At 39.4% G+C, this 22,386-nt stretch overlaps 1 protein-coding gene across 2 annotated transcripts in view; it reads left to right on the top strand.

Annotated features, from left to right (window-relative positions):
* Positions 1-22,386, top strand: part of LOC139152798 (uncharacterized) — a 165,752-nt gene that overhangs the window by 14,487 nt on the left and 128,879 nt on the right. The window lies entirely within an intron of this gene.

The raw sequence follows: 22,386 nt of genomic DNA, 5'->3' as shown, positions 1-22,386 counted from the left end.
CCGAGCGTCTCTCACACACTTGTGGTTACACATTGGTGGCACGTTCTTCAATAACTCAGAGCTTTACTCCTTATATCTTACTTAATTTGAGTACCGTTTAATGCCAGACCTAGACTTTTTAGAAAATAAGACTGTACCTTTCATGTATGTTTATGATACTACGTACTACTGTAGATTTCTGATCGTCCTCTTGGCTCGAAATTGCTTCACTAATTCAACTAGAGCTACTCCTAGACTTAAGATGTAATTGCATGAATGAAATACACTCTGCTATGTTAATTTTAATCCTGGTAAAGGAACTGACACAACTTCTAAGAAGGTATTGCAAATGAATTATAAAAAAATACTGAAATGATCCCAAAAGGATATAAAATCCTTCTTGGCGTGTTGGTCACGGCGTTGCCCTCTCTATGCTACAAGTTATGTTTGATACTAGGACAGATAAAATGTTATCAGATATTTACCTGATCTAGAGTCAGAAGTGAACCATGGATGTTTTCATCGGCACATGCCTTACATTCTGCATTTCCATCCCTAGTGAAAAGAAGGCGTACATTACAATGTAATAATCGAATGGTGATGGTATCTTTGAACTCTTATCACATAAAATGAAATAATAATATATACAAATGATACATGTTAAGGTACGGGAAAGGCCTGGATGATAGCTAGAATATTCTCAAGAGATGGTTCTGTCTTCGACATTCTAACATGTTCGTGACTTTTTAAAATCCTGAACGTTAAAGGACTCGATAGCTCTAGCATGCTGAAATATGACGGAAATGTCACTGTTCGTCTTGGGCGTTCCGAACGTACGTTGTATCATACAGGCTTCGGGAAGCGACGATCAGAACGTCATATACAAGTGGGATTCTGTACAGATATTAACGTTTTCGGCTGTACGAATCACACTGTCATTTTTAAGCTAGTGTTTGCAGGCGAACGTGAAGAAAGGACGAAACGGCTTGTCTGGACGTCGTACGGTGATGAAAACAATTTTGAACGGTATTCCCAACTTCCCAACACAGAAACAGAACAGGTAGGACCAGTCACACCTCTCTTAATTTTACTGTTGTCAATGTTTACCTCGTTAATATATCTGCTTTTAGCACCTTTCCCCAGATTCTTTAACCTAATTGGTCAAACCTGGCCCTTTAAAATGGTTGGGTAGGTGACTTTGAAGGCAACATTGTAATATTAAAGGTCTCATTAGGGTCTATGGCGAAACACAGTAGTGCAAGTAAAATAAGGGAACGCGGCTGCACACATCGGCTATTCAATTATGTTGGGAGTAGTGTGGTTGACGTTTTGTGTTATGGTTTGATTATGTAATTTTTTTTGTAATTGTGATTGTGTAATTGTTCAGTAGTATATTCATGCTGTGCACTATGTTGTGTGGGTTTTTGGTGTTAGAAACACGGTCCCTCCAGTATAGGGACCGTGTTAGAAATAAGCCATGGCGAAACGAAGCCGGGTCGGTTATGTCTGAGACACTGTGATCCTTTTGACGCTTTCGTTTTGGAACCCTGAGTAGTTCCTTTATCAGTCGCTTGAATTTATTGGTTTTGTTTGGTTCTTGTTTGATTGCTTTGCTCTCCTTACAGTGTTGTTAGAATATATAATTATGTTTTGATTGTTGAAGACGCTGTTACCATGTCGTTGCTGTTCGTTTGTTTGTTTAGTCTTGCCTTCACTAATGTGTCTTTTATGTTTTTGTTTCGTTTGTATGCGATTATTATTTGTTTCGGAAAGATTAGTTTCAGTATTTCATGGAATATCTTGGGCCGGATATCTTGGTATGAGCTCCTCACCCACGTACTTTTATAGGGTGAGTGAGAATATATTTCTTAAAGGAGATTCTCGCTCCAGGGTCTATGCTGTGGTATACTTCAGAAAAAAAAAAAATTTTACGTAAGAAAGTTCAGGTTGGGCTACCCTTGGTCTTTTCCAGTAACCATGAGCTACTGTCAACGTAGCTAATGCACCATAGGTACGATGCTGTGTGGACCTCTGTGTACATGTTCCGTTCACTACGTTACCCTCCACCACAATGGAGGGAAACATAGTGGACGAACACAAATCACCGTACACAGACTTAGAGTGTGACTGCAAATTTTGCCCGGACCAAAGACTACATGTCAATAAAAGGCCTCGGTGGCTACTCTGGCGTCTGCACGCACGCTAGTCCGCCCTGTGCGGTAGAGCTATATTACGGCTATGGCGTAGTCATAGCCGAGCACTTGGCTCATACCGGCCGTAGGGATAATAACTTGCCACCGTACATCGGTTGATAACATTACAGAAAATTGTTTTAGGTAAATACTAATAACAGCCTCCGTGGTTTTATTTTTCTCTTCTACGTCCACGGTCAATCGCTCGCTACGATCATGGAGCCAGAAGCGGAGCGAGTATTGTGGAATACCTGGGTCATTACATGCTCAGTATGTTTCGAATGTCGTTACTAACGGCTATGCTAGTCTGCATAGTTCTCCTTGTTTGATGCATATTAGTTTTGTACTTGAAGGGAAATTCGTGAAACCAACAAATTGTCTTGCTTTATCCTGAATCGTAACTGCCTAACCTGCCCACACGTGGGGGTTGTCAACCTGATGCAGATTTCCAATAGATACGAGTGTGTGCGTAAACAAGAAAGTAAACTCATGAATTTTAATAGACGTGGATAAATATAGATATAGGCCATATATCCACCACGTCTAAATCTGTGCGGGGAAAAGCTGTTATACGACGGTACGGTACTGTTTGGAATTAAGCTGTCTATTGAGATGTTAAAACAGTACATTTACCTTTCTTCCAGACACTCCATACAAAAACGATGCCCACACTGCTTCATCTGAACAGGGTCTTTAAGCAGTCTATTGCAGAGGTTGCACAGATACTTCCTCTCTGGGTACCTGTGAAGGAATATATCTGGTTGGTACCCATCAGAAGCAGTCGCGGAACACTCGAGAGAAGAAGTCATCATTAAAGGTTCAGTACACACGGTAACCTTTATCCGTACACCCTAGTGTCTATATCCTAACACTTTGATGTACTAAGAAATAACGTGTCTTCCTGATATTAATGATCTAATGACGGTATATGCCTTGGCATTGCTATATATAGGGCGGACAGGGTGGTGTGCGTGCGCAACCTTTTAGTCAACAACTGGCCTGTTATGGCAGGACAGTCTCTTATCGAGATCGAAACTTTAGACATTAAGATAAGAGTCCAAAGTGTCTGAAAATGCGTTTGTGTAGCAAACTGAGGGTGGGCACAACGTAGGAACGCCTGTATTTCTATGTGTACGTTTCACTTGTGGTGTTGTTTGTACCATCGTGCGTTTGAAGTCCTCGTTTCACCTACAGTATTACCTTCAAGGTAACAGGCTTACTATTAATGTTCAGTATCATGGCACCGAGTTCTGCCCACGGTGAAAACCACCTGTTTTGCCTACTAATTACTGCCCGTCGCTGCCCGTCCTGAATGTAGCCTATCTATAGCTACAGTAATCAGTCAATATATAATACCCCGCGCCTTATACTTTTTATATAAACTTATAAAATCATAGTCCGAGCCGTAAAATTGTTGACTTTCGATCCGATATACAGGCTGATCGTTGAATCGCACCGGCGCATCCATGTTTTCTTGCCCATAAGCTTACTTCTCTGCAAAGGGTGAGTAGATGGAATTCCTGTGTCAAAATGAACACCGGGGCGAAACTTTTTGTGAATCCATGTGAAAACATAAATCATTTATCAGTTTTGATATATACTCCTAAATTGTAAGTTTGATCAAAATCGAGACAACATTCGAGGGCTATGCATACTGTCCATGTACGTACACACATGCAACCACCGGTGAATATCAGCGTCAGCGGCATAACTACCGGTCGTAAATCGGCGGTTTGGGGGCCTGGACTATGATTTTATAAGTTTATATGACAAGTAAATGGTCAACAGGAAATCAACCATAGGTGTCTTTTGGCACGCGTATACGCCAGTCACCTAGGCGACGGTAATCCGCACCACTTATCACCATCCAGAAGGTACTCCTCCCCATATACCACTGGCGATCCGCCCTCAAGGCACCGCGTCATTCGACAAGCATTTAGTCCGGTCATTTTATGCCAAAAAAGGAGGTAACCCACCACAAATTGCAACAGAATTTATTTTTTCACCATTCATCTCAGAAAAACCATAGAAAAACATATCAAAAGTTTTCCAAAATCCAAGGAGTGGAAACCGCCTAATTTGCATAAATCCAAAATGGCCGCCCGTTATTATAGGTTCAACGAGTTTGGCCACTTACTGCCCAATATTGGTCCGATTTTGATAATTTTTTTATTTCCACATACATTGTACATTCCCTTCATATTTTATACATGTTTATGATCATTCCATCGTTATTATTTGGGCCGCGTCAAGCAAAAACACCCCTGATGTCAGGTCACATGATTTCGAGAAACAATGTTGCAAAAAATTGATATACAAAGTTGCCACTTGATTTTTCTATTGTTCGAAGATCCATCGAAAACATCGTATTTTGTTCACTGTAAACAACTGAGGTCGCTTTTACTTCGTTCTGAAGTTATCGTGGGTGACATGTTACCGACGGGAACGTTCAGGTTGATGTAAATAACAGAAAAACAACCCAAATTTTAAATTATATTTAGCGTGAAATTACGACTAGAACCGTTTACGCGGGAATGCGGTTTCCCGCCATACTGAGATCGGCTGCTACAAATCATTGCTCGCAAAGTCAAATCAGTGTTTCGACTACGTGAACTTCGCAAACTTGTGCTGTTTCCAAGTATGTCTGCGAGCTTGTCCGATAATTTGTCCGGAATGGACCAAGAATTGGTCAATTTATTTATTAATTAATTATTTATTGCTTGATCGGCGAAATGACGTTCTAGGTCGAGAACAGACCGAATTCGAAGTAGTTCCAGAACGGGAACCAGTTGTCAGCGATCCAGCGGCGGTTCCCAGTCACTCGGAGTCCAGCCAACATGTCGACGATGTTGATCCATGTGACGATGAAGAAGGCATTCGCCAGCTAACCCAGGGTGAGATCAATCAACGCTCAAGGGATTTCATAGTGTCAACATCGAGCCGTTCCCAGACAACAGCGAACGAGAGTGATGGTCCTGAAAATGCGGACATCATTGATCCCCTGGATGAAGCTACAGCTCGTCGCATAATGGAGGTTGGCTGCGGATGTAACCGCAAATGCTACCAACGGCTGGACTTCGATCGTGTTCATGGGTACCGTCTCGATCTCGCTGAATTTTCGCGGCAGGAAAAGGACATTCTCTTGCTTGCCAAGCTCCAGTCTATGGAGATGTCTGGAGACACCGCTAGAGGGGAGAAGAGGTCGTGTCAACGCTTCCGTTACACGTTTGATGGCGAAGAAATTTTGTGAAAAAGCTTTCAGATTTGTTCATCTCGTTGGTAAGTTTCTCTCGGATCAATGTCGTCATCATAATCTAGAATTTATTCATACGTAAAATGCAACCTCTTGAACCGCTTTTCTTTATGCGTACGCTAATCGAATGACTTTCCAGTGCGATAACGAAAAACGTATGCTCAAGTTCAGGTGATTTTTTTATTGCCATTGTCTCGTCATTCTTTTCATTCCTCCTACGAATCCTAGTGTATATACACCCGGGTCGTGGAGGCCGGGAGTGTCGACAAATGCACAGGAGAGGGTTATCGATATGCATGTATTTTAACGACTTTAAATAAAGTATTTATATGATACTGCCGTTTGTATCAAAATTTTACTCTCATTTTTGCCGAGTATTACTTAAACCGCAATGTACCAACAATGGTGCCTTGTATTTGCATAAAAATGGTGGGACGTCAGCATGGGTAGGAGCAGACTATGTTGTGCTGACAATTTTCAGATAAGGTAAATCACCTTGTCTCAATCTCATATTCCATTTTCTTTTCAGGTCCTCAGTCATTTAAAAACCTAAAGGCCCATTACAAGGATAAGGGAGTTCTTCCAAGAGTTCACGGATTAAAGGGGAAGAAGGCTCACAATGCTTATTCATTTGAGGTCAGTGATCTGAACAAATTATTTTGTGCTCTTTAAAACAGACACTCCTTGGTATTATAAATTAATTGTGTTCATTCATGTTACTGCAGCTATTTTAAAAAATTAACGAGGGCCTGCAATCATTGCAGTAGAGTTTTATAATCATTAATGAAAGAAAATTATTTTTGCATTAATGATAAGTATTGTGCATAATTTGACAGCGTTGACTTTAAAATTATTCAAAAGAAAATTTGGTTGTATGTAAAGTTCAATGTACTTCAAATAAGTAAGCTGTTAAATTTCAATAATCTTTACTATTTTACATTTATTTACAAAGTTTCATATTTTTTTACAGATAAAGGTAACATTATTATTTTATTTATTTTAACATATTTAAAATTATATTTTTCAATTTTCAGGTTATTGCTGATGTCATAAAATTCCTGGAGCAATATGCACAAGAGAATGGTATTCCCATGCCAGCTGCACCTCGTGGTCGTGACGGTGTCCCACCAGTTTACCTGCCATCAAGTGTACGCAAAGAGGACATTTATAAGCAGTATGTTGACTCTTGTAAAGCTTGTAGTCCTAGTAAGCAGTGCGTTGGCTTGACAACATTCAAAGGTGTATGGAGCTCCTGTGCTCCGCATATCCAAAAAATGAATATTCGTACTGATGTTTGTTTTAAGTGTGAAAAGTTCAGACAAAAAATTATGTATGCTGTAAGTGAGGAAGAAAAGTTAACTCTGACTTCAGAATACAATGACCATGTTTGCTGTGCAAAAGCTAGGAGAGAATTTTACAATGAATGTGTCAGTAAGTCATCAGTAGAGGTCAGTGCAGCATCTGATGTTGAAATTGGTTCTGAGCCATGTTCTAATGATTTATTTGATGTCCATTATACTTTTGATTTTGCACAAAGTTTTCTTCTTCCTCATCAAACTAGACAAGTAAGTCCATTGTATTTTTTGTCACCTTTGAAAGTACACTGTTTTGGAGTGTGCAATGAAGCCCTTAAGTTTCAGATCAATTATTTATTTGATGAGACAGATTCAATTTCAGTTGATGGGAAAAAGAGTCATGGACCCAATAACGTGATAAGCATGTTAGACCACTTTTTCAGCCATTATAGTTTAGGTGAGATGGAATGTAAACTTCATGCAGACAACTGTGGGGGACAAAATAAGAATAAGAGCATAATTCATTATTTTTGTTATAGATGTGCTAAAGGTTTACACGAAGAAATGTTTACATTTTATGGAGCCTGGTCATACAAAATGCATTTGTGATGCTTGTTTTGTAAGATGGGTCAGCTTTATCTCAGGTCAGATATTGACTTACCTGACCAGCTAGGTGATCTTGTTAATGCCAGTGCTCGGGTCAACAAGGTACAAATGCATAGTAATTCTGCAACTTGCGAGGAAATTGTTCAGTGGTATTCATGGGATAGTTATTTATCTTCATTTATGCGCCCACTCAAAGGTATCAGAAAGTATCACCATTTTAGATTTGTAAAGGCAGATGCTGGGGCAGTGTATGTAAAGGAAAGTGTCAATGATGAGGAAGAAAGAATCAGTTTGCTCCTCCCTGGTAAATCATGGCCTCCACCTGATGATTGTCTCCCTGATAGATTACCAGCAGCTGGTTTGAGTGCAGCAAGAAAGAAAGATTTACATGATCACATACTTCCATTTGTAAGGCCACCATTCAAGGAAAGTTTCAAATCAAAGTTCTGTGTTTAACAACTTCCAGTAATCAGTCATTTATAGTAATACTGGAAGAGAGTGACGATATAACATCCATGTCACATGATGTCCCCTGTGAGAAGAATGCATTTCTTTTATTTACTTGACCTCACACTGTAAAATGTCCCTTTTAACCAAATCTGTAATATTCTTGAATTGTTTCATAGCCTTGAAGGAAAATTTTCATATCAACTCCCATGAACTGCCCTCAAATATCTTCATTTCATCTCACACATGGCAGACCCTCACATGGGTAAAATATTTTCATTTCATCTCACACATGTCAGACCCTCACATGGGGTAAGATATCTTCATCTCACACATGTCAGACCCTAACACTGGGTAAAATATTTTCATTTCATCTCACACATGTCAGACCCTAACACTGGGTAAAATATTTTCATTTCATCTCACACATGTCAGACCCTAACACTGGGTAAAATATTTTCATTTCATCTCACACATGTCAGACCCTCACATGGGTTAAAATATCTTCATCTCACACATGTCAGACCCTCACATGGGTAAAATATCTTCATCTCACACATGTCAGACCCTCACATGGGGTAAAATATCTTCATCTCACACATGTCAGACCCTAACACTGGGTAAAATATTTTCATTTCATATTACACATGATCTCACATATGGCACACCCTCAGACTGGCTAAAATCTAAATTCCATCTCACACATGCCAGACAATCACACTTGATTAAGTACCACCATTTTTATCTCACACATGGCAGCCCTCACACTTGGTCAAGTATCTTCATTTTATCTCACACATGGCAGCCCCGACACTGAGAAAGATATCTTCATTCATCTGACATTGCTGACCTGATTTTATTTCATCCCAAACATGTCAGTCCCTCACAATGGGTAAAATATCTTTATTTAATCTCTAGCTCTTTGTAGGATATCTTCAATCTATCTAATTCAACAGTCCTATCACATAAGGTAGAATATTTTCAATCAGTTATTTATACTTACGCTATTCCTGAGTACATTATTTTAATCTTGTTGATCTGCACATGTTACACATACCATTTATCTGCTAAGCAGAAAAGTGTATCTTGACACCAGCTTAAGGAATGTTCAATAATGAATGTGCATCTTTTGTCAAGAAATTTAAGAAAGAACTGTATAGTTTTTGAGGTCATGTTTGAGGTCATGATCTTATTGTGGTTACCACTTTGTAAAGGTATAGGGATATATGTCCATGAATTGTGTTAACAGGAGAGCAATAAAATTACAGATTTTTTTTACAGAAAGTATTTGTTTGTGAAGATCTTTATTCTTGTTGAAGTGATTGTGTTGTTCAGTATGATATTTGTGTGGCAAGTGTATGCTGTGTTTGCCTCTTTAATTTCATTGGCTAACCCCACCCACCCCCTTTGAAAATGTAGTGATCCGTATTGCCTTAGTATATATTTCATATACGCCAAAAAGTTTAAAATGTGTAGAAAGCTTTCATTAATTATTTAATATTGCTTAAATGTGTTCTAATATAAAATATGAAATCATATTGGTTATGAAGGTCAAAGGTCATCTACAAGTAATTATGATGGGAGCATGTAAACTTATCTGAAAACAACATCAAAATGTTCAACTTATAAAAATTGGTCACATTGAATTAAAATTGTGTATTACTGTATGAATCTATTACATTGACACATCCAAAAATGGGAAAAAATGTGAGTCCCTTAGTATTCAGTCCCATCATCAAACACTAAAACTGATTCCAGCACCCCTATCAAATAATGGTACAATCCAATACAAAATTATCTTGTATACAACAATTTACATCATTTTCTTTTAGTTTCACTGGTTACTTTTTATTCTTATTTTCATTATTGTTTTCAACCATGTGATTTTGTGTTATTTTGCGCCAATGAGCTGTCCCATCTATACCCTGAGTGGGTCAAAGGTCAAACAAAACAGACCTCTTATCCATATTTATAGGATGAATTGAGCAAATCTGTTTTAGGAGTACAAACTACTAATGGCCCTGAACCAAAATTTAGTAAAAACTCAAAATCTGAAAATTTTGACATCGGGGGGTGTTTTGCTTGACGCGGCCCATTTACAAAACAGGAACAGAAGTCTGAATTTTACGGTAAAACAATAGTATTCTCACACACTATGTCTTGTTATCAATACTTGTTTCATTTTATACGATACAAATGTCTGTAATGTGAAATAAATAAATAAATAAATAAATAAATAAGTAAATAAATAAATAAGAAAGAAAGACAAGAAAGACAAAATGATTCATCAGTTGTTGCTTCGTCCTCCTGGGTTGTCACATTAGTGCACATTCCTCTGCACTGTCCACATCCAGTTGAACAATCTAAACCATTCTTTCTGCAGGAACATTGCCTAGTGCTGCATCTCCATTTTATGAAAAGACCGTGTGTGATCTAAGTCGAGGGCTAGCAAACACGGAATACCCTCCAGGGTATCCATCGACTACCTCATATGTAACGCAGTAAAAAACCAGCAAAAACATGGATCATTTCAACCATTATCTTTGTGTAAAAAATATATACATATTTTAACCATGGCTCTTACACGGAAACCATTGGGACAAAATAAACTTCATCAAAGTTTAGTGCCTGAAACCAATTAACCTATCAAATAACGGTCTACTTTGACGTTGACGTAATGTAAATATACTCAAACCAGTAATCACATCCTGCCTTGCTACAAATAGAACAAGCTCAAAGTCTCATCAAACCAGTCTGAGACGAGCACAGATAGCAATGTCTCCGTATGTACGGTCTGCTCGCTTAAACTGAGCACATAAGGGAGGACTCTATCAACACAGGAGAGTGAACTGAAAATCACTGCAGCTGAGCTTACTTCTGTGATCAACTCTTTATTTGAAATATCACAGTCAAAATTAATAAAATCAAATAAGGTAAACTCACAGGGTACAGGGGACAGTCCCCTGGACAGTCCCCTGGGGTGGGGAGGAAGGTGTTTTTTGTGCAACGGTTTACCTTATTTGATTTTATTAATTTTGACTGTGATATTTCAAATAAAGAGTTCAACTCTACACCGTCTGACTGCTTTATTATTACCGACAAGTCCTTATCTCATCTCCAACTTGTGTATACACCACTGTAATTGCTCCGAAAACATTGCCAACTTGCTAATCCGCTTTCTGTATCAGCGGATTAAGTGATTGAGTCAGCACCACAGCCGTCCAACACGCATTAAAATAATATTTTAATGCTTGTGGACGGCTGTGGTATTGACTCAACCACTTAATCCGCTGACACGGACAGCGGATTAGCAAGTTGGCAATGTTTTCGGAGCAATTACAGTGGTGCATACACAAGTTGGAGAGGAGATAAGGACTTGTCGGTAATAATAAAGCTGTCAGACGGTGTAGAGTTGAACTCTTTATTTGAAATATCACAGTCAAAATTTATAAAATCAAATAAGGAAAACCGTTGCACAAAAAACATCTTCCTCCCCACCCCAGGGGACTGTACCCTGTACTCTGTGGTAAACCGTTGCACAAAAAAACCTCCTTCCCACGCCAGGGTCATTTCATCTGTTCCCTGTGGTGAGACGCAGTGATCAGCGAATTTGTTTTGGTCGTACTGAACGTGAACAAGCCTGGCAGGTCAAGGGTTACGTTTTCAAATGTTTTTCTTTGTTTTCATTCTATATTTGACGTTCTATCGTCAGTGAGGTACATAGCAAAAATTTAAAAAAAAAGGTTTACCTTTTGTGGACGTTTTAGTGGGTAATGGTATCTGTTCCCTCGTCTCCCCTTTTTTGTAACGCACATCGTCAGGTTCCATGATCATATGAGCATACCCTTGTATATTATAAGCCGGCAACATACCATCGTCATTCTCCGCCGCACTTCGAATACGCGCTGGTAAGAACTCTGCCGTGCATGCCGCGGTGCAGAATGACCGGGTGTGTTGAACCAGCAGAATACGACTGTTTCTATTCCCTTTTCTATTAAAGAGGCACTCCCACTTGGTAACATTTTTAAAACACATTTTAATGCCAACGGTCGATATTTGACGTGGCGACTGCGCACGGATCGCGAGATATCGAATAAATCATGTCATTTCCCGAGCGTATTTTTCACATTCCAAAGTTTTACGATCGTTTCTGATTATGACCCGAAATCCCCCGAAGGTTTGTTGTTGTGCTGATGGACGATATTCTAGGGACTCCAAAAAAGTTCAACTGATGCAATTAATTTACGTCCCACCGGAAGACTTTAAATACATCATTATGCCTTTACCTCAGCTAAGTTTTTTTTTTAATCTCCTCCTTAGTTTTTGTCGTTTTCATTATTCTCAATCAGTTGTATTCTATTTTTAACCAATACCACATAGATATCAGTGTTTTACGTATAAAATATTAGCCGCCTCTGTCCAGATGACTACATTTTGCCGTCTGCCACACAGTTACGTGCGCTTCGATACATAGCGGCCACCACGTGGTATGCGTCTGTACATACCATGCTGCTGCGGCCGCTATGTATCAACCAAACGTAACTGTGCTAGTCACCTATGCGAATTCTGGTGGAATCAGCAAACTTTGTTTTTCGTTTTTTTTGCCGAGTCAGTAAGACTTGGCTTTCTCCCACGGGGCATGACCGATCACCGACGCGAGTGGTACTGTGGCGTACAGCAGCGTCAGCGTAGACTCGTACTCCATAGCTTAGTTGACAACGGCCCCAGTGCCGAACGTTCGATGTTCGGAAGCTGAATTTAGGTGGGCCACCGGAATTCAAACTTTTACTTTTTTGAGGACATGTTTTTATCGATATCTCGCGATCCGCGCGCAGTCGCCACGTCAAATATCGACCATTGGCATTAAAAAAAAATGTGTGTTTTAAAAATGTTACCAAGTCGGAGTGCCACTTTAATGATACCTCATTTCTGTCTAGGCTATTATTTTTTTTTAAATCACGATGTTAGTTCTCCAGCGGCAACAGAAACTAATTATGAAATCATATTTAAACGCTTATACACCATCATTTAAGAATAACAGAATGCCCGTGGTCGAACGAAATGATAAAAGACTGGGAATGTTGCTTGGAGTATTTTGGGAGGGCAAGCAAGGTTTAAATTATAATCCTAGATGTGTATCAGTGGTGCAATGAATCTGGAGGATTCACGGTGCATCGAATCTGGGTGTAGCGAAATATTAACAGTGATAAATTTGTAATGTCTACTCCTTAGATGCATCTTCTATGACACAAAGCATCAAAATGTATTTTTTTATTCGGTATAGTAACGACGATGTCATGCAGTTCCAAGCATTTAACAATTTTCCGTCCGCAGAACCCGTATCGCCACAGCCATTATAAAGACTCGTTTTTTTCTGCTCCATGGTATACGTAGCGATTATGCTTTTCAGAGTATATCCATGCATCTTACAGAGTATTAAATTTCGTCTATATATTGCCACCATGTCGATAGAACAATTATGGCGGACTACACACTCAAACTATAAAGCCCTTCTAAGATAATTTCTCATGCAGCAATGCAAGTTGGATAATCATATAATATCCGTGAGCTCAGAAAAGCAACCCTTACAAGAATAATAAGATTAAAACTGATTCTCTGACCGTGTTCTGTGGCCTATATATCATGGCAGATGGTGAATGGTCTGTCATGACACATCAAACGTCTTCTGTTATGGCAGTGCTCTGTTATGGCAAGTGAACTGTGATCGGTCAGTGTAGTGGCAGTGTCATCCTTGAATCGACCATAAGACAAATGATAACATTCAGATATACAACTTTCTCGCGTTTTGTCTAACTTTCAGTAAACATTATCGTCCCATTACATATGATGTTGGAAGTATAATGTAAGCGAAGCCATGACTCATAGGATAACAATTTCAAAACTCTCATTTGAAAGCTGTTGATACAGATATGGTGTGTAGTCTCAGAAGTACCATACTGCAGCCTAATTAATATTGAATTGAGTTTGTATTCGCCATGTGTATCTATGTGCAAGAATGTGTATAGCTACCTAATTAGTTTGGTTATGATAGAAGCTTCGAGACGAAGATAAATAAAGCTCGCAATTGCTCAGGCTTTTAGGCCATAGACTCGGCTACATTGCCCTGCCCATTCAACTTAAACCATACTCAATCGACAAAGTTTTAAATCATATTGGGCTTCTCAGTTTGAAGTCTTCTCCCCTGTCATTCTTTATCAAGAGTAGAAGAGGCCGATAAAAAAGTAACGTAACACCCACGTCACCAAAAAGAAATTGCATAGTGACCGTAATCAAATTCATACAAATAAAACCACGACGAAGGAAAATTATCTAAGGAGTTACGGTAATTTTGACTTTGTGCATATTATGTTTTTGGCGTACCACTTATACCACGAGTTTACTTCATGTTTAATCTCTTCAGGAATATTCCTATTTTACTGTCATCAGCGCGTGCATTGTTGTGCGCACGGTGAAACCGAACATTTCTCGTAGCTGTCGTGTCATCATGGATGGCGCGATATAACCATATTTGGGGAAAGGCGTTTTCAGTTGATCGAGACTATTCCAAAGCTATCGGGATTTTCCATCCACACGTTGCGGTATTACAAATTGAACTGTGTATAGAAAGAAGTAAATTCTAAAAAAAGACCTGCAGATGGACATAAATAGGCTGACATAATTCAATATTTTCGTATTTGGTTAGGGAAATAGCCAGAATATAAAAAAGGACTGTCTTTGGTTGGAATACTGGTAAGTAAATGGAGTACGGTATTCCATGCCGATCTACATAATACGTATCGAAATGTGGCGAAAAAAATTTCATCGGCAACTTTTAAAGTTTTTGGTATTTCAAGATTCTACCTATAGAGCTCACATCTCCTCGCAGCCTTGTAATTGGAAAGTGACGTAATGGGTGAAGTTTTCCATCGACTTTGTTGTCATAGTTGACAAGTATATCCGAATTCAAATGACGGTGATTGTTATGAAGATCAGCAGTATCTGCAAAGCTAGAATAGGATCCCGCTGGCGTTTCGATACCTTTCAGCCACTCTGGGGTACCGAAATGCTATTGATATATCAGAATGCTACTGTTTTCATACATTTCATACATTCATACATTTGAAAGCCGAATACGTGTCAAGGTAAGAGATGGTTATTTGAAAAAAATGAAAATGTCTCACTAAAATGACCAATATCGCCGAGGAACAAATCGATATACTATTGTTCGGGCTGCCATACCTAACAAAAGTGTGAAGTTAGCACATTTCATATTACAAAATTTTAGCCATATAGCAGGATAGTAGGTGTGGAGAAATTTCGACACATACATTTCATTACGCGCTCCTTCGGTTTTACATGCTCCTCGTGACTCGCTTTCTGGAATATCAGTGGCAATGCCTGTAGTTAGTATAGGTATTGCTACTCGCTCTTAGCAATAGGGATCACCGAGATAATTCGCCGATTACGATAATTAAAGACTTACGTTGACGTATAGATACAATATTAGAACATCGGCAACGCTTTCCATGTTTCGAAGGTAAAATTTCTGCCTATGAATCTGTACTGAAAATAACATGGGCATGTATTTTATTTTTATCAAACACACACTACAGAGGCTAATGCATATTCGTCAGCAGAATCTCGCAACAATGTTTATGTGGTGAAAAAATAATTTCAATAACCAGCGCCAATAAATATAACCGCACAAAGTGTCGATAGGTATGTCCTTTCCCGGTCGGTGAAACTAAGCCTCAAACATATTTGAAATGGCGGTACAATAACTGGGGAAGTTCGGGAACGACCAAGGGCCGCAAAAGCCGTATCAGGGCCGTAAAGGTTTTATCATATACCTTATGGAATGATAAATATGTAGTTTACATAATATTCAACATTGTTTAGGAGATAAAAATGCGTGCGATATCAAAAATTCATCGCCATTTGTGTCAGTTTTTCATAAATACGATGGCCGCTTCCCGTCGCCGATTGACACACATAATGACCTACAGAATTCTAGAACGCGCAAAGCATCATCCGTACTGTACGTGACCAACAGAGATCAAGGCTGAAATCGAGGTGTAAGAAGGATAAAAGCGTGATGTCAGTTAAATTCTTGTAATTTATACATTTATACTGAACAGGCACGCACTTAATCTACACAGGATTTCACTAGAATTTAGAAATAAAAGCCGATGTCACCGGCGCGGCTCCACTGTCGCCACGCGCAACTACGATCTGAGCGAGCAGACGTTTTCCAAATCTCGCGCTGGCTTTGTGTACGAATGGAACGTTTGCGGATAGCAACGCGCGTAGTAACCAGAATCGAGATAGTTCAGAAATGCACGCGATTGCCCATATTTGGGCACCAGGCCGGGGCGTGATACGTAAAAAAAATGCACGGATCTGAGGGCGCTTTCTCCCATAGCTTTACACAGGCACGTGAATGTAGGTCCTGGTATATGATAAAACATTTGGGTCAATCAATGATCTCATGGACAATAAGGGTTATTACACGAAGTTTGGGCGATACCGCGTCATATTAGAGTGATGTGTCCGTATTTTGACGAGTTGCGCAGCAACGAGTCAAAATATAGACACATCACGAGAATACGACGCGGTATCACCCTAACTTCGTGTAATAACCCTGTGTTGTCCTTAGAAGCCGGGTGCCGGGTAAATAACCCGGCTGTTCTGCATTTTTTCCCGGCTACTTTTAACGTCATTAGATTGTTTTATAGACCTGTAATTTCGGGATTGCACTGCCAGCTGTTAGACGGCACACGCGTACGATTAGCAGACCCCTTTCCCCGCATGGAACTGCACAAACATAAAACAGTTTCTAAATACCCGTTTGTGGCTTTTTGAGCCCGATCTTTTATTTGTTAAATAGTGTGATTGGCTGATGGACGCGCCTATGGTGCTGTCTTTGTTACGAGCAGTGCAATTGGTTTGATTAGTATGAAGGTCATCTTAGGTCCTTATTTTTAAGGTAGAACGCACCTCAGGGACAGACATTCGGATACTCAAACTTTTACAATTCTCTTCTGATATACGGCATGTGGGGATTCATTTTAAAGCTCTTGGTAAAAGAAAACTTTTCACTGGCTTAGTTTTTCGAAATTCGAAAAAAAAAAATTTTCTCCATAGAGTTAACACAGGGATGGCGGCCATTTTGAATTTCTAATATCGGTAAATCTTGGGTAATTTGTTTCTCTAGTACCAAAATTTGCATGGTGACCCCCTGTTTTTATTCTTGATTTTGAAAGAGAATGATTGAAAGATTCCTTGAGGAAAGTTTGAGCAAAAGTTTAAGCCTTTCACTTTCGAGGTGCATACTACCTTAACGATGGCGTCAAAAAGAAATGTGGCGTCGGCCACTGGCACCTTGCCGATGGAATATTTTACCCGAAGAAAGCCCGTTCGAAAGGTATACTTGATTCCAAAAATATATTTAGTTTATGTATGAAAAACTTCAATTTCGCTGAATTTGTGAGAAAAAAGCGCCGAAAAATGTGATTTTGATCGACGATTCGAAGTTCATTTTCCGCCGCCGCGCTGGCTGCCAACGTCACGGTCACTACGAGTATTATCTCAACAAATCAAGTTATGCTAAGAGCAATACCGACGCATTTTCTAGATTTAAAAATGGGCTAGAACTGATTTTTTTAGAAGCAATTGTTCATTTAAATAGGTATTTTTTTCGTTCATTATTTTTATGTACTAGAATCCACGGTGACAGGCATGTGTGTTGCCGACCGTTGCCGACCGGCGCATCATCGTCACGGCTCACGGCTTCACCGAGGCGCTGATCCCCTGTTGCTTAAGGGATGGACCATAGACCTTGGGAGGGGGTGGTCACAATGAAATTGTGAAATTTTTTTTTTTACTATGGTAAAGTTCTAATTTTTTTTTTTCCAATCGAGATTAGCTGTACAAATTTTTTTTTTCAGAGTATATTTTCAGATTTATTATTTTTTTTTAGTTCGTCGCTGTCTAAAGATAAAGACGGCAAAGATGTGGTGCCAAGCACCACAAACGTCCGCGCAAGTGGTTGGAGCTTTGAAAAAAAGAGTTTAAATGGAGTTATTTGGTGGCATTTGGGAGTATTTTTGCTGGGGGAGGTCAGGAGGCGGGTGTCCCCCCTCCTGCTGTTGGAGCTTTTGAAAAACAGAGATTACAATGGTGTTATTTGGTGGCACTTGGGGAGTATTTTTGCGGGGGGGGGGTGTCAGGAGAGGTTGTCCCCCTGCTGCTGTTGGAGCTTTTGAAAAACAGAGATTAAAATGGTGTTATTGGTGGCACTTGGAGAGTATATTTGCGGGGGGAGGTCAGGAGGGGGTGTCCCCCTCCTGCCGTTGGAGCTTTTGAAAGATAGAGATTAAAATGGTGTTATTTGGTGGCACTTGGGGAGTATTTTTGCGGGGGGAGGTCAGAAGGGGGGTGTCCTGCCGTTGGAGCTTTTGAAAAATAGAGATTAAAATGGTGTTATTTGGTGGCACTTGGGGAGCATTTTTTTCAGATTACACATCTTCCTCTGAAACATGGTCTTCTTGCTCCTCAGTAGCTTCCTATAGTTTTGAAAATTGACTATTTTGGTTTCCTGGCTTCCCTTTCTACTGCGTGGTGAAATGCCTACATTCACCCTACCAAACATCATGCATATCTCATGATTTACAATTGATTTTGACAAGCTGAGAAGCTGTTTGCAAAATATAGTGAAATTTGCATATTTGTGTTTTTAGAGCAATTGTTGCCCTTTTTTGATCAAAACATCTATTTCTCTGTAGCAGCATGTCCAAATTGATTGGATGTGTATAGATGTGGTGAAATTTAAATATTTGTCTTTTTAGGGCAATTTATGCCATTCATGGTCAAAAAATCTGTATTCTCTGAAAGGGCTTGTCCAATTTCTTTGAAATTTGCTACATAAGTCCCTTAAGATTTGTTTAAATCATGCTTTTTTGTGGTGGAAAAATTCTTCAGATAATTGTCATTCAGCATTTGCTACACACAAACGATTATTCATGCAGTTTGATTCAGTATTTGCTATCAAGAAACTTTCAAAGTTTAACCCTATTGTGTGTTTTTGTGTTGGGATTTGTTGGATAGATGGCATTCTACGTAGTGTATTGTTGAATGTTAAAAAATGTGTTGCTGTTGTTTTTTGAGGCTGTTTTTGAGAAAAAAGAATTGAAAATGCCTTTTTAAAAGCAAAATAATACATAATGACTTGATATGTTGTTTTATCATTATTGACGTGTTTCTACTTGTTCACCCATTCTTGCATTCATCATTGCAATAAAATGCTGGGAAAAAATGAACCTGATGTGGCCTGCATCTGTTTACCTTGATCTTAAAAGGCAAATACAACTTTCTGTCTTGACAACCATACCATAGTTTCAATGTTTTACCTAGTGTACCTGCTTGGTTTGTACGCAGGAAACAGGTAGAAAACAGGCTCTATAATTTTATAATTTTCAAGTGATCAGAATACAAAAGTCCTGAAAAGATAAGATAATCACAACTTCCAGAATAAGGATACAGTCACCCTTAATGTATAAATTAAAATTAAAAATGTGCCTGGAGGATGTACTAAAAATACAGAAAGTTGCTTCCTGTCGGTAAAATCTAAAAAACATTCAAGATTTTAAAGACTTTTGCAGATTTTTTTTTACGCATTTGTCTTCTTATTTATTTTTTTTTATTTTGCAAACTAGTTTGAAGATTTTTTTCCGCTAACTTTCTGCTCTGAAAAATTTTTTTTTTCTGTTTTTGACCACCCTCCCCTCCCAAGATCTAATGGTCCGTCCTAAGACAACAGGACAACACGTCGTGGATTCCGGCATGGGAGGGGCATGGGTTCAATTTCACTACGCTTCTCCATGTTCTCCATGTTGGGTTGCCCGATAGTGTCTTTCGATGGACCCTCTGAATCATTTTTTTTCACGGACTCGTGGAGCAAATTTGAAAGAAAATAGAGTTGTTTCCTTCCGACGCCTTGCTGCATATTTGATCAAATTTTGGAACAGCGAAACGCGATGATCGTGCGCGGTTTGTATTTAATTTGTTGCAACATTTCTGTCAATCACGCACTTTGTGTCATAAGTTTCAGAAACTATCTCTCGCCTGAAAATTAGCAACGTAGTAAGTTCATAGGCACAGCTGACATGGTAACGTGCCTCTGACTCGACGAAGCCGATTTGTCAGACTACACTCAGAGAATCCGAAACTTTCCACATAAAATGAGTGACTGACAGAAATGTTGCAACAAATTTAATGTTAAGCGGGCTCTCATCTCGTCTTTATCGTCTTGATGTCACCTAAGCTCAGTCGCGGAGAGTGCTTTCGCAACCGTTTGCGTATAGAAAACTCATAACAATGAAAAAATGCGTAGAGACTCAATCCAATGCGTAATATTATTACGCATTGGATCGACTCTCTACGCATTTTTTCATTGTTATGAGTTTTCTATATACGCATTTTTTTTCGTAAATGCGAACAATGTTACAGTGAATTATCTTACCGATGTTTTTCTTAAGAAAAACGAATGTGTAGAATAGAATGAGTTTGATGGTTAGCGGAAACTACTATGTGGTAATGAAGAATGGGAAATGAGCAATGAAATGAGCAGACAGCGGGTGATTTAAGATTAAATGTTACATCTTCACTGAAAATAAAACCATAAGTGTGTCATAAATAATACAAACAAAACAAAATCATGTTTGTTTGTTTTGTTGTATGTGAGCCACGTCTAAGACACACAACAAAACTACTGTTTCAGTCTCAGCTAAATGTCACCTCAGATGCCACCAGAGAACACCATTTCCACTCCAAAATTTCATTTTTTGCCTTGCGAGAGGGGGGACACGTACCCCCCCTCTCGCGCCCCCAACCCCCTCGTTCGCTACGCTCACTCGCCGCTCGGTCGCTTCGCTTCCTCGCAGTCCACCCGTCTACTTTCTTAAATTACCCGGCTACTTTTAAATATAAGGACAACACTGGTATAACCCCTTTATCATACATGCATGCTTTGGTTATGACTGTTTCCTATAGACGTTCCGAAATTAGCGACGAAATCAACTTGAAATCGACCTTGCTTCCTCCAGGCTGTACTTATAATAAGTTGGTTGCTAAGGAGTGATGACAACCGTATCACTTCTTGATATTATTCAGCTATTGGGCCATTCCACTTCAAAGGAGGGTTAATGGAGCATTTTTAAAGCAAACAATTTAGATATATGATGTCGACACATGTTTCACAATTTGAAGAAGATTTATTTTTAGTTTAAAATGACGGTGGATGTAAAACATAGGCGGGAGTTTGTAAAATGGGTGTGTTTTCGTGTTTTGATATAACCTCATCCCTGCGTGAAAGTTATGAGGCCGCCAAAATCGGGTCAAAATACTCGCGCCACGCTCAAACTTTATCGAGTATGAACAGCTGAGAGCACAAAGAGCGACCAGCTCTGCGACATCTAGGAATGCACATACAGTGGATATAATACCCGTACCTGTCAGTTTTTCTCGAAGAATTATACATGTTCCCAGACGTCAAATATGCCGAATTTACCATCTCAGTAAGCGGATTAGTGAAAACATGAAGTGAGTAGGCCTACACTGTAAGCTGTAGTGTCGTAACTCGTTCGTGATTTTGTTGCTGTACGAATAAAACATTTCAAAGGTATTTCCGTCGTCTGCTCGTATATTTTCGTTCCTGGCTTGCCTAAATAGAACTAAACTTCCTTTAACAACCTAAGCAAAAGTTTGACTTTCCCTAGATGGTACATTGTATCTGAAACCCGCACCGCATCGGTGCCACCAGACACGATCATGACCTGTGCACTGACGGACAGGTACAAATCGGACATATCATGTGCACCTTCAACCTTGTCTGTCGCGAGTATTTTCAGTGCGGTTGGATTTTCGTGGCTCATTTACGACTGTAAACGATGTAATTCACCGCCCAGATACTTTAAGCTCATCAACAGGAAACTTGTCGTGAAGCGATTCTATCATGATGCTCTGTCAACCGATATCATTACGTGTAATCATACATCCATGGTGTAATCTTCAGCAGCGTAGACGACACGAAAACACTGCACCGTGCACCGCCACGGGACCGGCCGTGAATTAACAGGTGTCGGCAAATTATACAAATTTTCTGTACTTGTGCCAAAGTGCAATGCCCATGAAGTGACTGTAAACAACAGAATTGTGACCATAATCATAATGACGTTTCGGATTGTCATTTGTCTTATTCGCTCAGCTGTTTTATATGTAACGGAGGTCATGCATGCCCATACAGCTAAGGTCACGCGTGCGCGTCGCTGTAAGTAGTTCGGTTACAGTGAAAATATAATTCGTATTTTCACTAGTTAAAATATGGGCTCATATCAGTACCGTCTGAACAATAGAAGAATGGCAATACAGGCACAGCATGTATGATAAATGAAATACTTGGTTCACTAGGTTATCAATAATGCTTACAACGTGAGGTTATTTGGCCATGCAGTGTGTTTATCTGTTCTTATTAAAATAACACTATTCTAAAGAAATTTTGGTTTGCGTCAACAAAACGGAGAATGACGATATAATGGCGATGTAATCGCATATTACA

The sequence above is a fragment of the Ptychodera flava genome, chromosome 16 (assembly GCF_041260155.1).
Source record: "Ptychodera flava strain L36383 chromosome 16, AS_Pfla_20210202, whole genome shotgun sequence".
NCBI classification, from domain to species: Eukaryota; Metazoa; Hemichordata; class Enteropneusta; family Ptychoderidae; genus Ptychodera; species Ptychodera flava.
The sequence above is the reverse complement of the archived record's forward strand: the minus strand, read 5'-3'. Positions and strand labels throughout refer to the sequence as shown.